The sequence below is a fragment of the Lissotriton helveticus genome, chromosome 3_2 (assembly GCF_964261635.1).
Source record: "Lissotriton helveticus chromosome 3_2, aLisHel1.1, whole genome shotgun sequence".
Classification (NCBI taxonomy): domain Eukaryota; kingdom Metazoa; phylum Chordata; class Amphibia; order Caudata; family Salamandridae; genus Lissotriton; species Lissotriton helveticus.
Window position 1 is genome coordinate 410,907,314 of NC_136062.1, and position 20,916 is coordinate 410,928,229.

At 44.1% G+C, this 20,916-nt stretch overlaps 2 protein-coding genes across 2 annotated transcripts in view; one reads left to right on the plus strand and one right to left on the minus strand.

Annotated features, from left to right (window-relative positions):
• RAG2 (recombination activating 2) overlaps nt 1-12,215 on the minus strand; it is a 35,338-nt gene extending 23,123 nt beyond the window's left edge. The window contains exon 1 of the mRNA XM_078684337.1: nt 12,092-12,215. The gene's annotated coding sequence lies outside the window, so the exon portion shown is untranslated. The remainder of the gene's footprint in view (nt 1-12,091) is intronic.
• IFTAP (intraflagellar transport associated protein) overlaps nt 1-20,916 on the plus strand; it is a 299,298-nt gene that overhangs the window by 13,279 nt on the left and 265,103 nt on the right. The gene's annotated exons all lie outside the window — the stretch shown is intronic.

The following is a 20,916-nucleotide window of genomic DNA, read 5'->3' on the forward strand; positions in this document are numbered from 1 at the left end:
ACAGGCTTTTCAGGTGCAGCCGTTGTACACTCTAACACTGGGTAGACATGGGGCTGGCAGTAAGCAGCCTTATCCACAACTTGAGCACAATGAAGGGTGAGTTGCCTGCACCTGGCCAAAATAAAAGGCAGGATAAACGTTTCACATGCAGGGGTACACACCATGTTACCATGAATGGGAATATTGACACCCAAACATCATGTTACAAGGTACCATGTTTTGGATTAATTTACTCATGAAGTTACCCATAGAAAGTATGCTAAACTAAATATTCAGAGAAGACAGAGGATTAACTAGTGATGGTTTTTCGAATTTTGTGAGAAACAGCTGAGTACGGGACGTCCCGTGAGGGATTTTTATAGAATCGTATGTCCACGTACACACTCTAAACACTTTCTAGTCTTTGGCACATGTTTGGCCCCCAAAAACAAGATAGCGATAAGAGTCTTCTAGTTTCTGATGTTAAGATGCAAAAGTCCAACGTTGTTGTATATAAATGTGTATGTACATAAGTATTTCATGCACTGTCTATTGTGAATCATCATAAGTATTTTTCATGTTCTGTATGTTATTTTGAAAAATGTGTCTCCACTTCTCATGCAACTAAAATCGTTTTAGGAAATATAAACAATTGCAGAGAAAGGAATTGTTTAATAAAAATTCCATTCAAACAGAAAAGATAGTGTTCTGTTTGTTGCTCAAAAATAATAAGAGCATAACGTCAAACGGAGCCAGGTTCTCCTTTTTGTATTCAACTCTCTAAAAGTGGCATTTCCAAAATAGTAATTTAAAATCCAACTTTGCTACTAAAGAGTACTTTAACCTACAATTAAAATAAGTGTAAGAAGTCTTTTTCTAGCTGTTCCCAAACTGTTTAACTCTTATTAAGTGCAATAAGGAAAACCGGTGTTAGTCTATGGGAGACCAGCTTTGCCGTGCTGAAAAATTACTTTGAGGGTTATTCACTGCCAGGACATGTAAAACATTAAATATCCATGTACTACTCTATAAATACCATGCACCCTGCCCTATGAGCCTATCGGGCCTACCTTACGGTTGGGTTATAAGTTTAAATAGGCCTGGCAAAGGGTTTATTTTACCAGGTTGAATAGTCCGAGCTCTGATTGCCACCATATGTGGTTTTAGGGGGAGTTCTTGTTCCTGAATATCAGCACTTCTGTCAAATCCATGGTAAGTTTCAGGCAGCTGGTTCTCATCCATTCTGTTATATGGATCATGCAGTAAAGTTGGATCTGCTCATGGTGGACTTGCCTGACATAGAGTGAATGAGCGAGGTGTCATTGGCGTAGGATATTATGGAAATTCCGTGGAATCTGATGACGTCAGCGAGTGGTGGTATGTAAATGTTGAACAGGGTGGGGCTGAAGGATGATTCTTAAGGGACTCCGTAGATCATGTCCTTGGGCTCCGATGTACAGGGGGTAGTCTTGACTCACTGTGTTCTCCTTGTGAGGAAGTAGCATATCCATTAGAGGGCTAATGTGTGACTTGGTGTCGAATGCTGCTGAGAATCCCAGCAGTTTGAGGGCTGTGGTTTCTCCTCAGTTTAGAAGGGTGCGAGTCTCATCTGTGGTGGCGATAAGTGCAATCTCCATACTGTGGTTGCTACAAAAGTTGGATTAGGAGTGGTCAGCAAGATTGTTGAGTTCCTGGTGGTTGGCTAGTTGATTTCTTTCACCCTCACCTCTGCTGGGTACGGTAGTAATGAGAAGGTCTGGAAGTATCATAGTACATTGGAGTCAGCCAATGGTTTTTTGAGAAGGTCTGTGACTGCAGCATGCTTCCACACCTCTGGGAAAGTTGCGGACTCGATGGAGGAGTTGATGATCTGGGTGAGAAATTTCCTGATCACAGGTCCTCCTAGTTTGTAGATATGGTGTGGACATGTGTCTGTGGGGGCTCCAGAGTAGACAGTCTTCATGATTGAGGTAGTGTCTTCCATAGTGAGTGTTTCCTGTCTCAGTGGTAGGTGTGCAGTTTGATGATGAAGTCCTCAGGGTTCAGCTGCTTTTCAAAATTATTGAATTATGGTAATGTGTTGAAATCGGGTTTCAGTAAATATAATTTGCACATTGCCAAGTAAAAGTGTCTTATTCATTTTAATCCTATGAAAATCTTTCTTTCCATCACACTACAGAGTAACAAAAAAGTTCTTCATTTTTGCTTTCCTTACTACTGATATACTCGGAAATAGGTGTACAGTTCATTTATAGGTATTTAAGTTTTGTGTATTCTAGACAAACCTATGATTGCATTGGTTTGGGCAGGGAAGAGAAGTAGGGTGGCACTACCGCTACTTAAATTTGACCTACAGGAGGGCGGCATGGGAGTATCTGACCTCGAGCGCGGTTACTATGTCACCGAGCTACAACACGAGGCTCATTGGGTGAGAGATGAAGACAATTTTGGAGAAATGACTGCTATGCAGTACCTATGGTGATCTTTCGCTTATGGAATTATTCATGAGAGGTTTGAGAGTAGCAAGGCACATTCCATATATGGTTCATCCGGTCGCGGAGCTGTGAGAGAGGGTGATCAGCAGAGTGCTGAAGAAACTCCCCTTCGCCGGAGAACTGGTTATGTGGACACTCATGCTGTTTAATTGTATTAGTGCGGACATGTCGGTTGTGCAGTGGAGGGAAGGAGGAAGTGAAACATTGGGAGACTCATACCCAGGAGAGTACCTCACCGTTACTGAAGCTCGAGAGGGCTTTGCTATGGGGGGTGGTCAATTCCACTAGTAGGCTAAGATAGCCAAAACAGCGAGGGAAATTTGGACGGACTTCCCTAACACACCTCGGCAGACAGAAACATTGCTGGTCATACTGCCTACTGAGATGGCGTAACACCTGCTGTCACTCCTCTATATGGCTCCCTTATTCAACAAGGAGTGGCAAATGGCTTGTAGGCTCATGAAACAGGTCCCATGCAATGCCAGGTTCAAACTGACACAATTCAATTATGTCCACTGCACATACTTAACCCCTGTTAAACTCTGTAAGATGTACAAGGCCAGGAACAAGGCTTGTCCGAGGTGAGGTGTGAATGACACTTCCTTCTTCCATTTGGCATGGGCATGTCCTTCACTACAGGCATTTTAGACGGTCGTGGTTCAGCCACTGCGTACGGTAACAGGCACCGCCATTGAGGCGTACCAGTATCCTATCTTCTGGGGGTCATAAAACAATCAAAAGGGAGGAAGGTTCCCCGGAAATTCCTTCAGTTGGCTCTGGTCTTGGCTAATAGGTGGGTGGCGATAGGCTGGTTCAGGGATGGGTACCCCTTGGTTGCACTGTGGTACAGACATGACCGAGTGGACACTAGCAGCAGGGGTGCACATGTAGGCCAGCAGGTGTGAGAAGTTACAGGACGATCTTGAGGCAGGGGCGACCCTTTTAAATGAGCTACAGGACACAAATGGGGAGGGGCGCCCACAGCGTACGCACTCATAATCGACTGGCTCCACCTGTGACACACATAGGTTACCCTCAAGGGGTGGGCGGGGAGGAAGAGCAAAAAGACTGAGTGACATGAGACTAGGAGCCGACAGTGGATCACGTGACTCTGATCGATGACCCTGGTATGTCCACAGATGTACAAAACTGTTGTACTGGAATACACCTCTACAGAGGGATGATGGGTGTCCTTAGCCTGGCATAGTTGATTGATCTGGTAAATGAGTGAGCACTCAGCAGTTACAGTTCTTATGGTTTTATTGTTTAGTCTTGTATGTACCAATGGTAATGACCACTAACAAGATTTATGAAAAGAAAATGTCTTACAAAAAAATGACACCCTACAGCCTTTTCTTTCACACTCTTTGTACCCCAGCAAGATTGTCACATAGAACTCCTTACATTTTGCAGTCAGAAAAAGAAAAGTAAATATCAATCCCAATATTAGAAGGAGTAAAGTGTGCAGAATCCTAATGCCAACAAAAACGGGTTCAGCAAAAATATGGTATAACACTGCAGCGCGCCTGCAGAAGAGGCAAATTCCCAACACTTTCTTAAATTCTTCTATCTTTCATTCACTCTTTCTTGCTTCCCTGTGTGCTCCTCATCCTCTTTATTTATATCTTTCTGTTGCTTCCTTTTTTCTCATGCTCCCTTCATTCTCTTTATCCTCTTTCTTACGTATGTTCCTTCGTTTTTCTTTCTATTTCTTTCATTCGTTTTTATGTCTTTGTTTTTATCTATCCAGTTTCTGGTTTTCGTCATCATTTTCATTCTTACTCCATCTATTGTTTTTCCATTTCCTTTCTGTTTCTATTCGTATCACTCTTTCCCTTCTTATGCTTTCTTTTTTCATTGTTATGATCTCATTCATCTATTCTGCTGTTCCTTTTTTATATTTTCTCTTGTTTTTTTGTTCCTATTTACTGCTCATTCAATCTGTTTCTTGTATTCGATTGTTTATCCTTTCTATTTTTTCCAATCTTTCATTTGTTTAGTTTTTTCTTCCAGCTTTTTTGCTATTCTGCTTTTACATTATTTTGTCTTTCCTAATCCTCCTTTCTTTCTCTTTCATTCCCTCTTGACCTGTTTGTTTTGTTCTCATTTCACTGTATCATTTAACTCATCCTATTCCCTTCTTCTTATTTCTCGTTTTAATTAGTTCTTAGTCTCTTATACTTAGTCTAATATCTTTGCTCCATCCCTAAACTCCGATCATCTCTAGGCCCTGGCATGCCAGCCTCCTCCAAAATACTCCTGTATGTGTGAATCTGTATATTTGGTAGACCAGAGTTGAGGGACCCACCGACAACACATTAGCAGTGTTTCAGGCGCACGGATTCTTGGAGGGCTTTAGCTCTGCCTGTTTTCATTATTCGCATTAATAACAGGATTTGTGTAATTATCTTCACAAGGGGCTGTGACTGCTCCAGAAGATGCGTTATTAATAGTGATGTCATTATTAAAGTCTGGTGCATGCCTCGGATGTAGCATTATTAGGATTAATAATCACATTATGATCATCAGAGCCTGCCCTTCTTTAATGTTTTGTTTCTGTTGTTATTAATAAAATACAGGTTATAGACCCTCCATATGCCAGGAGTGAAACATTAATTGCATCATTATTGATGCCTTGCGTGGGCATGCCTGAAGAGGTAATTATTAGAATTAATGTGATCGTTGACATTAACATATGAGACGCACTCAAGGTGCAGCAGCATTATTAAGATTAGTGTCGTTGTAGCCTGTGATGGTCTTGAGGGGTCATTTATTAGTAATCCCAAGACTGTAAGGAGAGACTGGGCGCAGCTAATGGTGCAGTATTTTAATATGCATATTATAATCGTCACTGGAAGCTGGAAAGTAAGCATATAGAATATTATTGGCGATATCTCTGATTTCAAAGAAACATTCGACACTTTGTTTATGGGCCTCTGGCTCATCAGACCATTGACCTATGTACTAGTACGGTTTAGTTACCCTTCCTCCACTAAGCTCCTTGCCCTGGTCAGTTCAAGATAGTGCCTTCACCCCTGTAGAGCTAGATTTACTTTTTAAATGCCCCTAACTTGGCACATCTTTGGCTGTGACCATAGACAGTAAAGGCGCCTGTGCTCCTGCTGTGAAAATACAGCTGTCCTGTGCAGATTTTGGAGACGGACGTTTGTCCATTGGCCGGGCATAGGCATGGGTGACATAGCTTCTCCGAGTGAGGGGCTGGTGGGTGGCCCTATACGTTAGCTTAGGTCAGGGTCTTTGAGGCATGATGGCTTTTGGGCTGGTGTATCCCAGAGCATCAAAGTGTGGAAAGCTGAATTTAGGTCAGTGTGTTCCACTTCCTGTAAAGCATGGCCAGCTACATAAGCCACCACTTTCAGAGACCCTTTATCACCTTCTGCCTCATGGTAGACCATAGTTTTGGGGTTTGTCTTCTGACAGGATCTCAACCCAACTGTACATGATCGAGATGATGTGTTTGGACCCGAAGTGTCCCCTCCTTCTAATAGATCTACGCTGTGTTTGTTTTTTGATTGATAAAGGTTGTATTCCGGCCTGATCTCAATAACTGGGGGGAACTTGATGTATTGTTCACATGGCATCATAATCTCATTATTCATTCCATTTCTCTGATATACTCCAGCCCCAACACCTGTTTTGTTCAAGCCAGCTGTTGCACCCAACTCTCCCCAACTCCCGGCATGCTACTAAGCCTATGCTTTGCTGTACTCCTGGCTACTTGTTCTGAAGACTCTTAATACTCCAGGGCCTCTCGTACTCGGCCACAGCAGCTCTTTTCTTTGCTTACTGTATAAGGGTTAGCTTAGCTGACTAAAATGAGTGCTGTAGTCTTCGTCCTTGAACATTAAGCCTCCTGGTTCCTGAGGGGCTGTGGCCATTATCCAGATGTGTACCACATTCGATGGTGCTTATATCTCCTACTAAGAATGAAGAAGTCAAAGAATCATTCTATCCAAATCCCACTTGTGCACATAGAATTAAACATAACTCCTGTTCGGTTGCGTTTAATAGTGCACAGTCTGCTAGCATGCATTAATTTAAGAATTTATGTACACAAAATGTAAGCCACTTCTAGTTACCAACCTTAGGAGCCCAGCAAACATGAACTTGGAAAGACTAAAATTGTGGAAATTCCCTGTTACCCTCCTTGGAGCCATTCATTCAAGCGTGTCCAACAGGATAACCACTGAACATATACATGATTTCCATTTACAATCAATGTAAAATCGTCGTAGGTGGATATCCTGAAACTGTGGCATGGGGCTGAACCTACTAAACGGATCCCCAAAAAACCTTAGCGGTGTAGTGGCACCCCGACTTAGTAATGTTATTTCTGAAAATCACGACCTAGCATAACTTGATGACCGTGTCCCAGTAGATCAGATGTTTCTACCCTGGAAACACTTACCTAAAGAAGCATGCTGCCGTCAGTGAATACCTACCCTTGCAAGCTCACTAGGAAGCTAACTGTAGAAATGGATGGAATTGGATGGAATTATTTTAAACATTCATATGCATTCAACTTACTGTTAGTGATGTGTAACTAGGTTCACCATTAACACTCTCTCAGCCTTTGACTTGGCCATCTACAATGTAATTTCAGATGGTACTGCTAGTCACTGCGATAAAACTAGATCCCAGCTGCGGTCCGTGCAGGTAAAATCGTTGGGGCAGTGGTGCAGTGTAAGGGGGGATTTCGAGGGACGATGCAGAGAGAAAATTAAATAAATAATGAATTCTCCTTCGTCATTGTCCATCTAAACCCACCCACCCCCTTGCACTGCTCCACCGCTCCGCCGCTGCTGTTACCTGCATGAACCGCAGTGTATAGATCCTTTTTGCCTGATCATTCACTTTGCTGACTCCCTCAGGCGGCCCTTCTTTCAGTACAAGATGCCTTTCACGGGATAGGGACGCCTGGCCTTGAGAAGCGAAAAATGAAGACTTTTAGTAGATCCCAGTGCTGCTCGAAGGCTTCATCAGCTTGTCCCATTGTTTATGAGATAAGACCAGATTCAGTGCAACCTCAACTCCAGCTGACACTGGACTGACTCATGGATACCGGGCAAACTCAAAAGACCGATTCAGGAAAGCTTTTTTTTAACTATAGTTGAGAAATAAATCCTATTCAATACATACATACCATTTGAAGTAGGAGGTAGTTAAATCTGATAAATTTGTATAGTTTTCTTGGCTAAGAAACCTGTGTATTTTTACAGTGTTTGGATCCCTTTTGCATCAGTGTGTGTTAAAAAGTAAACATAGCCAGCTAATAATGCCACTGATTGTTTCTGACAATTTGCCTTTAGTTTCATAATATGCCTTATAACTTGTCTTTCCTTGCCACATAAGCTAGTCAACCTTATTGCATAATTTTTCACTGAGGTATGATTCCAGTGGCCCTTACTGTATCTGAGAAGCAAAGTGTCCAGCTAGAAGGAAAGCCGAAAGATACATTGTGACGTTTTTTCGAGAGACAAACCTTTTGATCTAAAAGATATCCCAAGTGAAAACATATGATTGTTTGTATACAATAATCCAAGATTCAAACCGTAATCCAGTTTGGAAATGCTGTCTCTGAAAGGTTGGACGAACCCGCGTTGGAGACAGATTCCTTGATAGGAAAGGTAAATTTAATTTCAAGACACTGTGGGCATGTAACAAAAGACACCACAACTTGGACACACTAATCCAAGAAGCAAGTGTCGCACGTCTTTTCCATCCTGACGCTAAAGGGTAAACCCACTCCATTATGAAGGTATTGAAAGAGAACTGAGAAGCTAAAAATACAATATGGAGACACTATGTTCAAGAAGGAAATCACACCCCAACTTTAAGACACTTCCCTGAGAGGAACATTAACATTAACAGTAACTGAATTCCTGCCATTACACGTTTCCTAGTGAACATATAGTAATTTATTAAACGGTCATGCTTTCAAACTATTATTTCACTCATTGACCTTACACTTCTGGTGATGGACATCTACACACGCTGTTCTCGGCCGGTTAGCAGTCTTTGGCATGGCATGCCTCTTAGAGGTTCAACTGGACGTACACCTGGCTTCTCTGAGGAGACCGCAGTTACACCGAGGAAAGCCCAGGGCTCGCTTCTAACTTTTTCCTCAAATTCACTTTTTAAATAGTCTGTCTCATGAAGGTAATGATTGAATCTGGTCACATCTTCTGAACACCTGCTGATGAAATGTAGCTCAATCTGTATTTCAGAAGGCCCCAATGAGACATCTCATTAGTGACCTTGGGAGTGAACCATTGTTTGAAAACTATATGGGCACAAACCGGTTTATGTTCAATGACTGAGTTGGCCCACTCTGGTGCACTTTAGCACACTGAGTCTAAGGTTTTCTCCCTTAAACAGGGTAAAATTGACATGCAACTAACTGGCATGTTTAATTACTTATAAGTCCCTTGTAAAGTTGTCCTACAATCACCCCAGGCCCTACATTTAATGGTACTAGTCTGCTTGAAGCATTTACTGCATCACTCACTTAAGTAGCCCTTTAAAACATGTCTCAGGCCTGCCATTACAGCCTGTGTGCTGTTTTAAACTGCCATTTTGACCTTGCAAAGTAAACAGTTTGCCAGACCTGAACCACCCCTTTTAATACAAAAAAGTTACCCCTATGGTCGGTATATAAAAGTTAGGACATGCATGTTTTTAAGTTTCAAGTGTCCTGATATGAAATTCATTTTTCAGTGCTGTGAGCACTCTTCTACCATAGGATTACACTGGGCTACATTATTAGGTTTAATAAGTGCTAACTTTTGATTGGGAACAGGTAGAAATGTCATGTTGTAATTTAAAATTCTCTTTATTGGTAAATTTTAATTTTAAGTCACAATTCTGAAAATTCCACTTTTAGAAGTTGGCATTTTCTTGTCTTAACCATTTGGTGCCTGCAGACTGTGTCCTCGGTCACATAACTAGGTGTAGTTGGCCGATATGTATTCCTTCCATACAGCATCACATTAGAGGTGCTGGCAGGATGGGCCATCTGTGGCAGGGTGTGGAGGCGGAGCAGTCTCCTACCCCACTTGGTTCAGGGATGATTCGGGATGGAGTTATTAAACTAATCCCAATGTTGTTCTATGGGAGATATTATGGACCTTGCAGAAGTGAAAAATATGGGTTATCCAGTACCAGAACATGTAAAACTTAAAAGTTCATTTCCTGTTTTTTTAAATACAGTGCACTCTGTTCTCAGGGCTGTCCAGTGCCTACCGTAGTGGTGACTTCTATGTATTTAAAAGGAAGGTTTGGGCCTGTCAAGAGGTTTGTCTTGCTAGGTCGACACGGCATGACATGCTCATCCTTTATGGAAGCAGCTGAATTCCTCAAGATGTATTGTAGGTGCTCATAGTCGGATTAATCAGGTACAGTGCGTGCAACACAAACTGAACTCGTGTGGTGCTGCAGTAGCAGGAACTACTCCCATTTTGTTGTAGAGAAGGGTATTACTAATATAGTAACTCAGAATGCAGTGCTGTAACTACCAATTAGGCACTTCTCTTATGCTAGTGGTGTTCTTCATTGTACTATGAGGCCCGTATCCACACTAGATTGCCTAGATCATCACAAACCCTGTAAATGAGCTCTTTGTAGAGTCATTGTAGACAAGGGTGTAACACAAGACTCTGCTGCGTGGGTGGCAACCCCCTTAGGGAACCCACTAACTCTTCAGGGAACCCCCATTCAGCCCCAAGCCAATGAATATCTGCCAGATATGGGGGGCTAAGGGGCCCTCTTCACTCTCTAAGCGGAGCTCCATTTATTTGCTTTACGCCACTGACTATAGGTAAATCTACCAGTGTGGATATCCTGATCTCTGCTGTGGTTCTGGCCCTTCTGGACCTATGTATGACGAAGTGGTCTCGCCTGGTAAGTTTCGTAAAGTATGATCATGTGAATCGTCTGTATATTATTATTTACAGGGGCAAGGCTGTTGGGTGTGGGGTTTGTATCAAGGTAGAAGTGACTCCGTATAATCTGAATAATTTTAAGAATTACTGGCCTCTGCTCTGCCCAGGTCATTATAAACAGTCTATAATTCCCGACCACTCATAATTATCTTAAAAGGTAATAAGCAGCTGTTACTATCCGATAGCAATCGGATTGCATTTTACATATTAGAACACACATACCGAATACCACGGTCTACGTTATGCTCCTGTTTCACACTCATTAAATTTTGGACGCAAAAAATAGTGTTTAATGCAGCATTTTAAGCATCTTGGTCACTAATTTATATTTTAGTAAGTCTCCTGAGCCAAACATTTTCATGATTCCATAATAAGAGCATTTTAATGAACCACCTCAGGTTTCTTTATTTTAATCGAGTTTTAGTCTTCTTACCAAGAACTGTTTATCTCTAACAACATCCAGCTACAATTCTAGTTATGGTTTGTATTCTATTCAGTTTCTGCTTGGTCTTGCGTTTAACCGTGAGGTCACAGATTTAAATTCTTTTAGGGCTTACATTGCCGCTCATCCTTCCGAGGTCGATACAGTTTGGGCAACAATGTCCAGAACTGGCTGGGAGGCAAATGTTATATTAGGTGTTTTTTTGTCATCGGTCTACCTGCTGTCGTAAGAGGTTGCAAATCTTTAATGGTTTCTGTTATTAGTTTCAATTGTGTTTCGTTTCACCAGTGGAATTTGCTTGGTCTTTCTTTCTCCTGGACTTGTATCAACCAGAGTCCTAATACCTAAACGCAACAGCTAGAACCAGTGCCAACCATTTGTAACTGGTCGGGTGAAACTGCCATCACGGAACAGCAAGACACTGTAACATTGCATTTTCTTTTTTTAATCAATAGAGATACGTTTATATGTTTCCCGAGAGTATATTTCCTATGTGGTTTATTTTAGGCATGTACGAAATTCGGATTACTTCCTTTATGAACTTTATATAAAGTTCCCGAAAAAATACACGAAATTAAGCCAACATGTGGAAAATGCCATTCCGGCATTTGGCGCAATTTTTTTAGTATGAAAACCACCCTCGCGTCCATTTTGGACTCGAGGGTGCATTTGACAGTAAACTGTGCAACGTTACAGGAACGATAGCTGCTCTCGTCCGGGTCACACACATTGTTCCCGTTCTCCTGCAATAGGATTTTTTACCCTGACAGCATTTTCATTTCGTGGCATGATCTCGGGCATTTCATGTGAGGATTTTACCGCAAAATCCCGAAAATTAAACAAGATTATGGCAGTGTATCTATTTTTTTTGGGACTGCGCCTATTTTTTTTGCACTAAAACTAAACCGGAAAAGTTTGACGTAAATAAAAAAAAAAGTATTCGTTTTTTTGTATTTTATTTTATCTTTTTGACAAAACAAACGGAATTAAAAAAAGATACAATGCTTATAAAAACAACTAGTTAAAAAATATGTATCTGCAAATCATAAATAATGCTAAGTATCAAAACCTCTGACGGTTTGCACTGTGGCCTACTGGAGGAGTTTTTTTTAAGTTAAAATGTGAGGCAGCATAGACTCGTGACCCCCTCTTCGGCACCCAGCCCCCCGGGGTTCTCTCGCGTTTCTGAAGCCCACCTCGGACGAAGGACCTACCTGGGTGGCAGGAGGTGTGGGGAGTGCTGGTTGCAGGAGCCTGGTATGAATGGCGGTGCTGGTGCCAGGGCCTGCCTCTCGGTCGCTGCCTGCACGCCGTGTTGTTGTTACCTGCTGGTGCTGTCTGTGCCCAGAAGAGGCAGTGAGTGTGTGTGGGCGCACAGGTGCCCCTGAGCCCTGCTCTCGTGTGGGTAACCGTCTGTGACCGTTGAACTGGCAGCTTCAGCTGCTGCTCTGACAGACGCCTACATTTCTGTTTTTTTACATACATACAAACATACATTTAACCCCTTCAAGTGGGGACTAGTGGAGGCTGCAGTGACTGCGTGTCGTGTAGGCAGGTTTCAGATTGGGTTCTGCTTTATGAACATTCTATCAGGGGCAGTAAGTATGCCACTCACTCAGTGACAGCCAAGCTGTGGCCTGCCCATAACGTGGAAGCACAGAAACTAGAATAAAAAACGTATTTCATTTTTGAAGTGTATTCGTGTATCCCTTATTCTTTTCACTCACTCTTGTACCTTTCTGCTGCAAATAACTGGTCTTGAGCGCCAGGATGATCAGTCCGAGTGGCTGTTTGCGCTGTACAAACCAGCCATTCATTCATTTCTCTGTTTTGGAATAATACTGCAAAAAGGTTGACCATCGGGAAGACTTTTCACCTATTCCTGGGGCAGTACCTTTGGTGGGTACGGGTAATCATCGGTACACACCTCTCGACTAACCTGCTGTTGACGTATGTTGACAGCCACAGGCATCTTCCCATCTGCTCACTCACCAAATTCCCTTCTCTAGTGGTGATCACAGAAAAATGCGAAGTTCTCTATCTCCTTCGAGAATAAGGTGAACAAATGTGACTCTTTTAATACTACTGCTATTGGTCCACGGGTGCTGCAACATCATACATCAACAAAATGTTACATGGTCTTCTTTTAGAGCAGTGACACGCTTTTACCAAAACCAAACCATCCTCAGGTTTCCTTGAACCCATTCCATCAACGCTAGTTACTGAGTTAACTACTTCTGTTACACTCTTCTGGACTAACCAAACCAACAACTGCCTGCTCACAAGGCTCAGTCTTGTACAGCCTATATAATAGGAGAGATTTGTCCCCAGTCAAAAAACTGACCCTGTTGATCTTAACAGTTTATGCCCTGCTTTTAAACTACACTTTCTTGCAAAAGTCTTGTAATCTCGCTCAGGATGCTCATGTATGAAATAACTTTCGAGACTGGTTTTAGTCGGGCTTTAGACTAGGATGAAGCGTAGTAATGCCCTCTGAATCCTGAACAGAGCGGCCTTCTTATTCTCCTGGTCTGTAGCTTTTGACTCAGTAAACCATTCTATTCTTCTAAAAATCAGAAAGAAAATGGGGCTAAGGGGACCAGCTTTCAGCTGGTTCTCATTTTACCGTGAGAACTGATATCAACAAGTGAAGCTGCCTAATTTTATAGCCTATGCGCTCTCCAACAATCAGACCCCCCAGGATATAGCGGCATGGATTGGCAAATTTAGCGGCACAAAAATGAAAATTTAGCGGCACAAAAATGAAAATTTAGCGGCATTATTGCGGCACTTTATTATGGCTCGCCTGCTGATGCGCTTCAGCGCATAGCTGGCGAAGCTCTATAGGGGCTTATCCAGTGTTTATCCACTGGCGATTCCACTGGCGATTCCTTCAAGTGCATGTGCTTTTTAGGTCATTGCGCTTGCGCAAGCCCTAAAAAGCGCGTGCACAATGCCACCAGCCGCCTGCCTGCCTGCCTCGCATTACCACATCAAAGGCAGCCCTCCGAGCGCATTTCTCACCCCCTAATTATTCACGGCCGGCCGGCAGGCACATCAAAGGCTGCTGCTGCCGTGACTCGCATTTCTCCTCCCTCCTCCCCTATCACTGCCCAGGCCGGCCGTACTTTCTCTTTACAAGGGCGCCCATTCCTGAATCACTTGAAATCTCTCCACATTATTTGCATTTTGTTAATTAAAAAAATTAACTTCAACACAGCGTTGCACATTTTTCTCGACTTCGGAAGGATGAGTCCCAATCTCATTTGTACAAAGTGTTGTAATGGGATTATTGGAGAGTTAGAGAAACGTGCTCACAAGTTACATTTTTATGCAAATCATCTGAGTAAATAAACAATAGCATGGTGCCGTTTGCGTCCTTGACTTGATCTGGTTTTTATTTTTATTTTGCTATTATTCTCACAAAGGCTAAGAAGGTCTGCCTACTTTAGTATTAAGTGCTATACGTCGCATAAGCAACAGCTAACCATTCACTCACCCACGCAACGCCACTCACCCATGCAACGCCACTCACCCACGCAACGCCACTCACCCACGCAACGCCACTCACCCACGCAACGCCACTCACCCACGCAACACCACTCACACACGCAACGCCACTCACACACGCAACGCCACTCACACACGCAACGCCACTCACACACGCAACGCCACTCACGCAACGCCACACACACACGCAACGCCACACACACATGCAACGCCACTCACACATGCAACGCCACTCACACATGCAACGCCACTCACACATGCAACGCCACTCAACCACGCAACGCCACTCACACACGCAACGCCACTCAACCACGCAACGCCACTCACCCACGCAACGCCACTCACCCACGCAACGCCACTCAGCCACGCAACGCCACTCAGCCACGCAACGCCACTCAGCCACGCAACGCCACTCACACACGCAACGCCACTCACACACGCAACGCCACTCACACACGCAACGCCACTCACACACGCAACGCCACACACACACGCAACGCCACACACACACGCAACGCCACACACACACGCAACGCCACACACACATGCAACGCCACTCACACATGCAACGCCACTCACACATGCAACGCCACTCACACATGCAACGCCACTCACACATGCAACGCCACTCACACACGCAACGCCACTCAACCACGCAACGCCACTCACCCACGCAACGCCACTCACCCACGCAACGCCACTCACCCACGCAACGCCACTCACCCACGCAACGCCACTCACCCACGCAACGCCACTCACCCACGCAACGCCACTCACCCACGCAACGCCACACACCCACGCAACGCCACACACACACGCAACGCCACACACACACGCAACGCCACACACACACGCAACGCCACACACACACGCAACGCCACACACACACGCAACGCCACTCACACATGCAACGCCACTCACACACGCAACGCCACTCACACACGCAACGCCACTCACACACGCAACGCCACTCACCCACGCAACGCCACTCACCCACGCAACGCCACTCACCCACGCAACGCCACTCACCCACGCAACGCCACTCACCCACGCAACGCCACTCACCCACGCAACGCCACTCACCCACGCAACGCCACTCACCCACGCAACGCCACACACACACGCAACGCCGCTCATCCACGCAACGCCGCTCACCCACGCAACGCCACACACACACGCAACGCCACTCACCCACGCAACGCCACTCACCCACGCAACGCCACTCACCCACGCAACGCCACTCATCCACGCAACGCCACTCATCCACGCAACGCCACTCATCTATATGCAAAACGAAAAATGTCAAACTCTTCTATTGCGAGACCTATTGCATTTTCAATGCTTGTTTTACTTGTAATCATTCCTTTTCAGCCCTAAATCGCTGGAACCTGTTTTAGCAAAGTATTCTACTTTGAAATAGGCATATTTAAAGTTTCTGCAGCTCTACGGAAGCACATCTCCAATCTACTAAACTCGTGGGAGCGGGACGTATTTCTCCCTGGGATGTTCTAGCACCCATGTATGCACCCCTGGCGGGGCACCACTTTCACCACTCCCTGGTTGCAGTCACACAGCTCCCTTCACTCTCTGGTTTAAGTCACACAGCTCCCTTCACTCTCTGGTTTAAGTCACGCAGCCCATTTCACTCTGGTTTCAGTCATGCAGCTCCCTTCGCTACCTGGGTGCAGTCACACAGCCCCCCTTCACTCCCTGGGTACAGTCACACAGCCTCCTCTTGTTCTGCGTGCACTGACTCCCTTTTATGGGTAGTGCTGACAGGACAGACATCTCACAATATGGTTCCCCGTTCCAAATTTGGCAGCTCTGACCTTGGTGTCACATTCTCTCACCCCACTAAACACCATACTGCCCCACTGAGAGAAACTCGCACTGCCGTCAACTACAACCCAAGTGCGCCTGCTGTAAACACCTGGATGCGGCTCAATTTAAATTACGCACTAGACAAGAACAATATGCTGCTCAAAAATAAAAAGTAACAACATCCTGGAAAAAGCAAACACTCATAGGGAATGCAAAATTAGGTAAAGCATATGAAATGTAAGCAGGAAAAACATGGTTACTTCAACGCTTTTACACTCACTATTCAGAAATCAGTGAGTGCTTTTGCCCGAAAAGTTAAGAACGTGACTACAGGGCACGAAATGGAACCATTGCTTATATCCTTACAAAACGTAAGCAGTATGGTACAAAGACCACTTCCCTGAACACTGAGCAGCAGTACACATTTTGTTTTCCAATCCATGTGTTGCAGTACCTCCAGGATTGGTGCACTAGTTCCCCGCCTGGGGAAAAACAACGCTATACAAAGAAAGACAAGAAAACAAAGGTAGCGCTTCACTGGCAAACTGTGTAGAGTGGCGCAAATTAGTTAGGGTGTGAATAAAATTAATCTACCACTCTGTCTGGCAATATTTAGTTATTTTTCATATTTTGAATCTGTTAACGGCAGGAGGTATCTGTATAAGGAAGGGATGTGCATTCCACTTACTTTTGACCACTGTCATTATGTTGAAGGATAATGTTATTGGTGTGCCAATGGGCCCGATTGGGTATTTAGTTATGCCTAATGAGATGTCATGCCTCGGTTTAAAGTTTCGGCGAAAAACAAGGTTGTTAGTTTTCACAGGGCTTTGGATATGAAACTGATGAATAGTGATAGAAATGTTTTGTTGGTTGTATATTTATTTTTAGACGTGGCAATTTTTCATGATATGTAAACTTGGTTGGCTCTGTTGCACATTTGCCACTTTTGACATTTTCTTGTGTAAAGCGTCTTTTTATGGGGTCTTGATGGTTAGCTCTGAAGTTATGTGTAAAACTGAAGGTCATGTTATTGTGAGAAATTCCACATCTTCACCTCGACTTGTAGACCCTTCAGTTTGATTAATTTGTGGTAGAATAAGAACCTGCAGTCACCTGTTTTTAAATGTATTGTGAAATGCCCATTACGAAATCGCCAGATTAAAGTGGTCTGAAATATGCATTTTAGAATCAATCTGAACACTCAGTAGCCGGTCAAGTACTTAAAAAAACTCAAAGCTGTAGGTTTGTTTTCGGGAAGATTCGTAATGTGTTGAATATACTCTTAAAACACTCTCGCACCACACTTCAATCTTTCCTTTACAGCGGCAGAAGTGGAAAAAGATTTTGTATGCTCTGGGCAAGAAGGAAGAGACAGTTCCTTCTCTGCCCGCCCCCCTGCTGCAATCCTCATTTTTAGGTCTCGCCTGTCGATGCGCATGCGCATCGAGCTTGCGAGCCTATTGCGGCCTAAACAAGCTTTAACTAAGAAGCAAGGAATCGTGGCGATTCCTTGCAGTGCCCGTGACTTTTAAGCTCAATGCGCATGTGCATTGAGCTTAAAAGCGCGTGCACAGCCGCCCGCATTCCTCCGACACCTTTGAAGTGAAGCTTAGCTTCACTTCAAAGGCCCGGCTTCTTCACACCCACATGCCGCTCTGCCCCGCTCCGCCCCCTCCCCTGAGTCATCCTGCCTGCCCAGACTTCTCCTCCCCCCTAATTACATCCCGCTTTCACTTGTTTTTTGTTCGGACTCGACGTGCACAGCTACCCTCCCCCCGCCCCCTCCCGCCACGCAATGCCGAGAGCTTGTTTTCCTTCTCGCCCCTCATGCTCAACCTCGTTGTCCCTTTTTTCTCTCCATTCTTTCTCACACCTACCCTTTCTCCGCTTTTTTCCTTCTCACCATCGAATTCTTCTGAATATTTCGCTCCTCTTTTCTTTTTCCCTTCTCTCGGACTGTATTTTCTGCACTCAATCCCCTCCTTTCTTCCTCTCTTCTCTCTCTATTCCTCATTTTTTGTGCTCCCTTCTCCAGTCACTCGTCCTTTCACGGCGTCTCCCTTTATTTTACTTTTCTTGTTTTGATTCCGCCCTAAAACACGCAGATATCAGCGTAGGCCTGACAGGGAAATAAATCATAAGCATTTTTTGCCAGTGTATTATGCGCCTTTCTGCAGGCCCTTCCAAACCTAACGATGCCACTTATTAAAAGACTTGCGGTGACGCAGCACAGATGTTTCCTTCCACGAGATTTTAAGTAGCAGCACGTGAGTTCCTAAAACTGGCATACAGGGCATGTCCATTTAGTAAAATGTTCGTTAGCAGGTTGCATCGTTTGCTTTAACCATCAAAAGGTTCGTGTGAGGTTGCAGCCCGGTGTCCGTCATCCTCCCATCAGCGTCCCTGGGTGCATTCACGGCAGTTTTTGGTATTCTTTTACACGCTTTAACGAGCAGTGTTTTTCACCTTTTAAGCCCTCAGTGCTATGTGTGTGACTCTGCTCGGGTTCACCGTATGTGGAGCTGGCATCCCATGACACCTCGAGAGGGCAACCCCCTTGCCCTGCGTGGCAAGGGGGTTGCCACGCAGGGTGGCAACCCCCTTGCCACCCTGCGTGGGTGGCAAGGGGGTTGCCACCCACGCAGACTCTGCTGCGTGGGTGGCAACCCCCTTAGGGAACCCACTAACTCTTCAGGGAACCCCCATTCAGCCCCAAGCCAATGAATATCTGCCAGATATGGGGGGCTAAGGGGCCCTCTTCACTCTCTAAGCGGAGCTCCATTTATTTGCTTTACGCCACTGACTATAGGTAAATCTACCAGTGTGGATATCCTGATCTCTGCTGTGGTTCTGGCCCTTCTGGACCTATGTATGACGAAGTGGTCTCGCCTGGTAAGTTTCGTAAAGTATGATCATGTGAATCGTCTGTATATTATTATTTACAGGGGCAAGGCTGTTGGGTGTGGGGTTTGTATCAAGGTAGAAGTGACTCCGTATAATCTGAATAATTTTAAGAATTACTGGCCTCTGCTCTGCCCAGGTCATTATAAACAGTCTATAATTCCCGACCACTCATAATTATCTTAAAAGGTAATAAGCAGCTGTTACTATCCGATAGCAATCGGATTGCATTTTACATATTAGAACACACATACCGAATACCACGGTCTACGTTATGCTCCTGTTTCACACTCATTAAATTTTGGACGCAAAAAATAGTGTTTAATGCAGCATTTTAAGCATCTTGGTCACTAATTTATATTTTAGTAAGTCTCCTGAGCCAAACATTTTCATGATTCCATAATAAGAGCATTTTAATGAACCACCTCAGGTTTCTTTATTTTAATCGAGTTTTAGTCTTCTTACCAAGAACTGTTTATCTCTAACAACATCCAGCTACAATTCTAGTTATGGTTTGTATTCTATTCAGTTTCTGCTTGGTCTTGCGTTTAACCGTGAGGTCACAGATTTAAATTCTTTTAGGGCTTACATTGCCGCTCATCCTTCCGAGGTCGATACAGTTTGGGCAACAATGTCCAGAACTGGCTGGGAGGCAAATGTTATATTAGGTGTTTTTTTGTCATCGGTCTACCTGCTGTCGTAAGAGGTTGCAAATCTTTAATGGTTTCTGTTATTAGTTTCAATTGTGTTTCGTTTCACCAGTGGAATTTGCTTGGTCTTTCTTTCTCCTGGACTTGTATCAACCAGAGTCCTAATACCTAAACGCAACAGCTAGAACCAGTGCCAACCATTTGTAACTGGTCGGGTGAAACTGCCATCACGGAACAGCAAGACACTGTAACATTGCATTTTCTTTTTTTAATCAATAGAGATACGTTTATATGTTTCCCGAGAGTATATTTCCTATGTGGTTTATTTTAGGCATGTACGAAATTCGGATTACTTCCTTTATGAACTTTATATAAAGTTCCCGAAAAAATACACGAAATTAAGCCAACATGTGGAAAATGCCATTCCGGCATTTGGCGCAATTTTTTTAGTATGAAAACCACCCTCGCGTCCATTTTGGACTCGAGGGTGCATTTGACAGTAAACTGTGCAACGTTACAGGAACGATAGCTGCTCTCGTCCGGGTCACACACATTGTTCCCGTTCTCCTGCAATAGGATTTTTTACCCTGACAGCATTTTCATTTCGTGGCATGATCTCGGGCATTTCATGTGAGGATTTTACCGCAAAATCCCGAAAATTAAACAAGATTATGGCAGTGTATCTATTTTTTTTGGGACTGCGCCTATTTTTTTTGCACTAAAACTAAACCGGAAAAGTTTGACGTAAATAAAAAAAAAAGTATTCGTTTTTTTGTATTTTATTTTATCTTTTTGACAAAACAAACGGAATTAAAAAAAGATTCAATGCTTATAAAAACAACTAGTTAAAAAATATGTATCTGCAAATCATAAATAATGCTAAGTATCAAAACCTCTGACGGTTTGCACTGTGGCCTACTGGAGGAGTTTTTTTTAAGTTAAAATGTGAGGCAGCATAGACTCGTGACCCCCTCTTCGGCACCCAGCCCCCCGGGGTTCTCTCGCGTTTCTGAAGCCCACCTCGGACGAAGGACCTACCTGGGTGGCAGGAGGTGTGGGGAGTGCTGGTTGCAGGAGCCTGGTATGAATGGCGGTGCTGGTGCCAGGGCCTGCCTCTCGGTCGCTGCCTGCACGCCGTGTTGTTGTTACCTGCT